General features: G+C 40.7%; 1 long non-coding RNA gene across 1 annotated transcript; it reads right to left on the reverse strand.

Moving 5' to 3' along the window:
- Positions 1-375: 375 nt before the first annotated feature.
- Positions 376-4,701, reverse strand: LOC128139392 (uncharacterized). Its single transcript, XR_008234365.1, has 2 exons — positions 2,820-4,701; positions 376-2,579 (listed from the first exon to the last, which is right to left on the reverse strand). It is a non-coding gene; the product is annotated as an uncharacterized LOC128139392 (long non-coding RNA).
- Between the last annotated feature and the right edge of the window lie 2,406 nt (positions 4,702-7,107).

Raw genomic sequence — 7,107 nt, forward strand, 5'->3', positions numbered from 1 at the left:
ACGTTTTTTCCCGCACACGTGCACGGCCTGACGGAGAACCAGGAATTGCTGTTATCAGCACCCAAGCTACCTTCAAAGACAACTCAGCAAATTAATTTGAAGTGCCCTGCTGTAATATTTTCCCAGTGCCTCTCACTCCCAGAGCACACATTAGGACCAAAGCTCATTTTCTCACACTGAAAAATCCTGACACATATGGTATCAAGTACTGCTCACTAGGATTTCATTAAATAACTAAGAATTCACTGTCAGAGCTGAAGTTATTATTCAAGAGTCATGCTCTCATGAAAAGGCTTTTTTCTTGTCTTTAAATCTTCTTTTAATGCTGTGGTTTTCATTCCGTTTGTTGTAAGGAAATTACTTGAGTTGTCTCAATAAAAGTTTAAGCAGTCTTTATTCTGTAACTAAAAGCATGCACAAGAACAAATCATTCCGAAGATATATATATATCAAGTATATGCAAACTCTACAGAAGCATCTTTTTTGAAGCAATTTTGAAAAACCACTTAAAATCATACAGTCAGACATAAGTCCGATAAAAGAAACAGGTAAAATGAAGGTAAAATATGCAGAATGAACTTCTCAATTTATGCTTGTTTGTGAACATTTACTACTAAGAGATGTTAAAACAGAATAAGTAATATTTACAAACAGCTTGCTCGCTCTCCTCTTATCACTTCCAGCATTTCTGTAATGGAGACAAATCTCTGAAAAAAAATTTATTGTTTTGTAGCGAGTCATTTTGGGCTAAACTCAGGCATGAGATAAGTGGTACTTTTAAGTCGTTAAAATTGCAAGTGTGTACAACTCTTATGAGGGTTCTGGTCCTGGGTAGAATTAAAAAATTATAATCCTTGCTTCACTTCAATAAAAATGTGAGATGTCACATTCAACAAATCTTCTAATGGTCATGTATGGTACCTGGCTTCTAATACCAAAATGGTTGTGATCAAATATAAACCAGGTTCAGGAAAAAGAATGGCACATGAGAAATTCTGCTGTTCCTTACCCTGTCGTCAAGACAGACAGTTTTTCTGGAGTCAGAGCAGGAAGCCGTACATGGTGACACAGTGAAAGGGAAGATCTCAACTGAGTGCATAGAGGGAAAAGCGGCTGCTCTGTTCACTTGGTTGTAGCACGGAGAGTGGGATGGCCATCTCTACGTGGTCTCACGTACCTTACCAAGGCCTCATGGAGAAATCTTGGGCAACATTATAGCTAGGGATGTAGTTCCCAAACTAAGCTCATGAATGCATGCTGTTCAATATGGCTCTGAGGAGATGGTCAGGACTCCCTGCGGAGGAGGAAAATCTTCGCACAAACTCGGAGTAATTCAGCCCGGGCAAAGTCTGAGTACCAGATCTTTTTCAGTGATTTAGAGGTCCAGGTTTCACTGGTAATAGACAAAGAAGGGACGTTGCCAGTTTTTACTGCTTGATAGAGCTTAACTTGTTTGGCTTAGCCCAACATATAGCACAAACCATAATGTCTTACCAGACATGCTATGTTAAAGCCTGGAGACTTTTGTTGTACTGAAGCATGAGAGTTCTCAGGAAATTAAACTGTGCACCAGACAGAAAACAGAAGAAACCAGAAGCGTCAGCAGTGCACAGGCCAGTGTAATAGCAAAGGAGCAGGTACCTGTGCCAGGCAGCACCCTCCCTCCCTCTGCGCCCGCTCTCCAGGCGAGTAAGGGGCAGGCCAGTGTCTTCCTGCACTAAAAGCACTTTTGAATTCTGGACCAGGTTCCACCTGGAAATAGATGCCTCTCTGGCCATCCCCGCGGTAGCCCCCATCTTCAAGGAGTCCTCAGAGGCCACGTCAAACCGATTCTTGGTCTACACGTGGCTCACGAGCGATGGATATGTCACCTCCAGCCTGAATCAATCTCTCCAGCTGTGGTAGATACGCAGCTTGCCCCAAGACCTTGCTTGAATTCTCCCCAAAAAGAGGACGCCCTCCATCCCTGTGCACCCAGCGCTGTCTGTCGTGTCTCTGTGGCCTCGGACATTTCTGGGACATCGGCTGTGGTGCACACGTGGCCAGCTGCCCTGGGTGCCGTCCCCGTCCCTGCCGCAGGTGGCGATTCGGACAGCTCTATGTCTTTGTGAGTAAGGTGAACTTCATTTTCCGGTATGAATATCTTCCTCACAAAAAATATCTGCCTCACGGAGGCAGGAGTTTAATCTCTTTGTATTGAAAAATTAGGACAGGCGTAGGTGATCTGTTAGGTGCTACCAGGAGGTGAACAAATTAAAATGTAAGAGTCATGACCGTGTCCGACTTTCTAATCTTATTCTTGCCTTGTGTGAGCAATAATTATACTCTCTGGTGAGCTGCTCTATGGACACGAGTAATTATAATCCCCGAAACACAAAAACATGTATCTCTCATTGTAATGAAGCACAGAAGTAAATAAAAATAAAAGGACTAGAACTAAATATTCAGAATGTCATTTATATGCTTGGCTTTAGTCAGGCAGCTCAGGTTTTACATAACCAGGAAGTCTGCATGTGGAAGTCTGGCCTTATAAGTGGAGTTTGTGTGAAGAGTAGTCATTAGAGATATTTGTCCAATACCTGAAAAGAAAATGGTTATTCAGTTCAAATATATCATTAGGTAGTAATCAAAGTGAGAAGTTGCAGAGATACACTGCTTCTAAAGTTAAAATACAATTCTGTGCTCACATTTCTGTGGTAACTAGCTCAGTAACATTAACTCATTCAATATTCCAGCCCTATTTCATTAAAATCCTGAAGTACTTACCAAAAAGTAAATATAAAATTATAAAATTCATGTGACTAAATGTAGTTAGTTACTGTAGACTCCTCTTAGCATCAGTGCAGATCTAGGGAGCAACTCAGTTCATCCTAGAGTACTGTAGATATGTGTCTTTAATCAAAAGAATCTACCATAGCAATATAAAAAGTTTAGACTTAGAAATCTGTTCTCCACGTGCTCAGATTTCATTAAAATAAAGCTGATACCAAACTTTCTAGGTATCCACAAAATATATAAAGCTTACCAAGCAAAAAGCTGCAGTGGAAGCCTGTGCTGGCCACACAGCCATCAAGACAGATTTGGAGATCAGTCAGTTCAGTTCAGTCTGATTTTTCTATTTTTGTAGGGAAAATGACTACATGGCTACGTAAATTCACATCGTTTCCAGCACTTCCACATTTCCTTACCTGAAAGAACACAGCACTGAAACATGTACGTGGTGGAAATCCTGGTTCCACTGAAGTCAAAGGGAACATTTCCTTGATTTCAGAAGTGCCAGGATTTCACCCAGGGACAAGGATGGTTGTGCCTTGTCACCACAGATCTGCACAGGGAATGAAGATAATCCCCCAAACTTCAAAACAAAACCAAACAACCCCACCTTGTCTGGCGGGTTCCTCATTTCATGTTCTGGCATCTGCAGGCAACTCTTGTCATAGGGAACAGGGTGTCTTGTGCTTGAAATGTGAACAAAGAAAGGAGTGCTGGAGTTCAGCGATGACTCACATCTGGCAGCGCATATTCCTGTCACTTCTGAGCGGCACTGCCCTGCTCTGCTCCGCGGAAACATTTTAAATGACGTGGGAGATGTTTTATGTGGAGAAGCAAAGCACTCTGTACGTGACTCACAAAGATCTCGTTATTATTTTATCCCTTATTCAAATTACTCTTTAGATCAAGATTGTATTAATACTCATAATTAATTTGGCCTTACATAATGCTTTTAAGCCAAGTATCTCACAACGCTTCTTGAGCATTATCTAATTAAGCCAGTCACAATATCCCTGTGATGTAGTCAAGGAATCGGCGTGGCTCGTTTCATCCACTGCCAAGAAGCAGTCACCACTGGGGTCAAGTAAGGCAGCTGTTCACTAATGCATAGCGGCATTGCGCCACACTTTGGGAGAGAAAGTGAGAAATAGCATCCCTAATTGGAACTACAGGGTGATTAAGGGAGGAAAATGTAATTATCTCTAATTTCAGATTTAAAGGTGATAACTCGTCTTTTCCTCTGAAGATTGTCAAAGGCTCTTTAATGTCCAGTTGGTTTTTTAGCTCATGGTACAGATGTCTCATAAAATACCACAGGTCCTCCGGTACCCTCTGGTCACAGTCTGAGAGGAGTGCCTTACCATGTCATGATTTCATGACCACTTTTACTTTGAAATTCTGTATCTACACATAGCATTTACTCGCCCGAAGTAAATAGCTAGTGTGATTCTTTAATTGTAAACCCATAAGCAGCTGCCAATATTTAACATTTCCCCCTACAAGGCTTATTTCAAGTAGTGTTATTATCCCCACTGTACAGAAAGCAGCTGAAGCACTGGGAAAATAAATTGTCTTCCTCTACATACTGAGAAAGCCAGTGATTAAAAGGTCATCGAATCTTATTTTCCAGGCCTATGTTAGTTTGCTAAGCTCTCGCTCATCCTTCTTTCTGCCTGTTAAAATATCCTTAACGCTCAGTCTGTGTGACAAACTCTCTCTGTATTTTTGATACCCTTGATTAAAATACAGCTTGAACACAGAGTCTGAAATATTCTGCCTAACAGGAGAGCTTTCACATACCCATTTTCATTTGCTCCCCTACTAAACCAAGACTTGAACAAAAAAAAGCTACTAGCCCCACTGGTGCAGAAGCTCCCCAAGCCTCTTTTGGACAACTGCTCCCCAAAGCAGGAGCACCCCGTTTGCACCTACTGCAGGAGAGTCACTGAAAACAGCTCGAAACTTTTCACAGCTTCTTCCAGCCGGATCAGGCTGTAGCGATCTCCTGTAACCTCCTCTGTAGCATGGAAAACAGCAGATATCGCTAAGGAATTTTTGCATAAGATAAAAACCTGATCTTAATTTAGATGCTGAGAGACAAAGGATCTGCTGTGTCTCTAGGTAAAGTGTTGGAATGGAAAATTACACTCACTGCTGAATAGCAGATACTTGACTGAATCTCTGGCCGCTCAGTCTCCGTTATAAGAAAACATGTCCCTTCTAGGTATTTATAAACAATTTTGCTGAGACGGGGGAGGAGCCTGAGAAGCCCAGATATTTTTGCCAGGGCCTAGAAAAGCCAAGAGGGCCAGAAAAATCACCTTTCTCCATCCTGCTTGTAGTATAGCCATTTTTCAGACCACGGTTTTCATGTGCGTATCTTTTTTTCAGTTCCTCTGTAACAGAATGTCTATTCTTATGAAGCAAGAAAATGGAGAAAATTGATAAGGAACATGCTAAGGATTCCTGATGAATATTAAATTTTGAGAAAGCATAGCCACTACTGTAGCACCTGGAAGATACAGGTCTTAAAACACATAGAAAACCATCTCTAAACCCAGTATTTTTACCATCTAGTAATGATATAATCTGCAGTGACTTACACCATCCTCCATTTCATGAAAGCTGTGAGAAGTGATGTACATTATTATCGTCAAGGGAGCAGACAGTCGACATGACCATTCCCAAGATGAAAACAGCTTTGCAAGATGACCTTGAAGTAGAGCTCCTGTGAGGATGAAAATTCCAGTTCTTGGATGATTTCGTTCCTCCTGAAATCTTGATGCTTTCAGATACTTTATGAAAGAACCATTCTAGAAAAAAATTAATCCATCAAAGTTCATTTTTCCAGTTTTCTGATTATAGAATAATTACAATTTTGAAACAAAGTAATTCCTGAAGGAAAAAAATGCAAAGAAACATTTCAGTCTGCAAAAGTGTTGCAACAAAAAGTTCTGACATGCTCAATCTAGCTCTATGTTATTTGGGTTAAAATTAACACAGTTTCCCATTTTACCAGAGCAAAACATCTGTCAAAGTTTTAATAGCTTTTGTTGTGTTCTTTAAGCAACTTCACTCACTTTAAATTAAAAAAATGATACTCTCTATTTCAGGGAGAATTCTTTAAAAAGGAAGTTAAATTCTCCTTCCAATTACACCCCAAAGTATCCACATCTCCTTCACAGTACATAATAAATTCCAGATGACTTTATTAATTGCGTTCACTATGGTGTGCATCATGAACAGCTGCAGCTTCACGGTCACAGTGGCTGCACTTATATTTTCTCTGAAGAAAAATGCATGCCCTATCTCCTCAAGAGAGAGGAAGAGCATCTCTAGAGTCAGCTACTAATGGCTGAAAAATGCTGAGTTCATCGCATTGCAGGTCAGGGAAACACATATTGGGGGGTAGGTGAAGTTAGCTTCAGGGGACTAAAACTTAGAGAAGTCAAGGTTGAGCTCTTCATAGTGATGAGGGATGTGGGCTCCTAGGTGATTCATCTCACTCCAAATGAGGTACCTAATTACACACCTTCCCTAAATCAGGGAAAATAATTGCAAGTTGGAAATTCCTGTTATTCTCTGCTGACACTAAAGGGAATGAAAGGTAGCTAACTCACTCCTTGATAACTGACTTTGTCTAATTTTGGTGAGATGATCCTACCCTAAGTGCCTACAATTATCTTCAAATACTATTTTTGAACTGCTTATGGATTTTGATAAACGTTCATAAAACCGACAGGAAGCCATCCAGCCTGGGCAAGTGCCAGGGATTACATGCCTAAGGGTGATGCTAGAGCAGTGCCATTAGCATTGCTGAGCGTGCAGTGACAGTGCATTATAAACTCATATTTCAGGTTTAATTCTTCAAACAATATTGCATTTGAGTGAAAGAATGAATAAACGTGTTGCTTGAATATTGCTATAACTGTACCTGCTGCTGTACATAAAGTGGATGAAACAACAAAGCACAGTAGATATAGTGGAACACAGTGCCGTAACCCAAGCAGAATGACCAGATGTCTTGCCTTGGCACAGATTTGTGAATACTTTGCTATATGCGGAACATACGAGACCTTTGATCTTATTTGCATGAATTTATACAAGAAGTGAAAATATTATTTAGAGCCAGGCTTAGGTTTTAAATTTGTGTGTGCTAGTGCAAAAATCTAGCTGAAGTGATCAGTTGTTAGAAAAGTTAAAAGCGTTGCTGCATGTCGTTGCTCTATTAGGATTTAGAGGCACTTAGGGAGAAAAGTGTAGACAGCCAGCTGCACTGATACAAAGGGACTGAACTCTCCTCTTAACAGTATTGACACATCATGGCTGGCAGAA

This window comes from Harpia harpyja, chromosome 3, assembly GCF_026419915.1.
Source record: "Harpia harpyja isolate bHarHar1 chromosome 3, bHarHar1 primary haplotype, whole genome shotgun sequence".
Lineage (NCBI taxonomy): Eukaryota > Metazoa > Chordata > Aves > Accipitriformes > Accipitridae > Harpia > Harpia harpyja.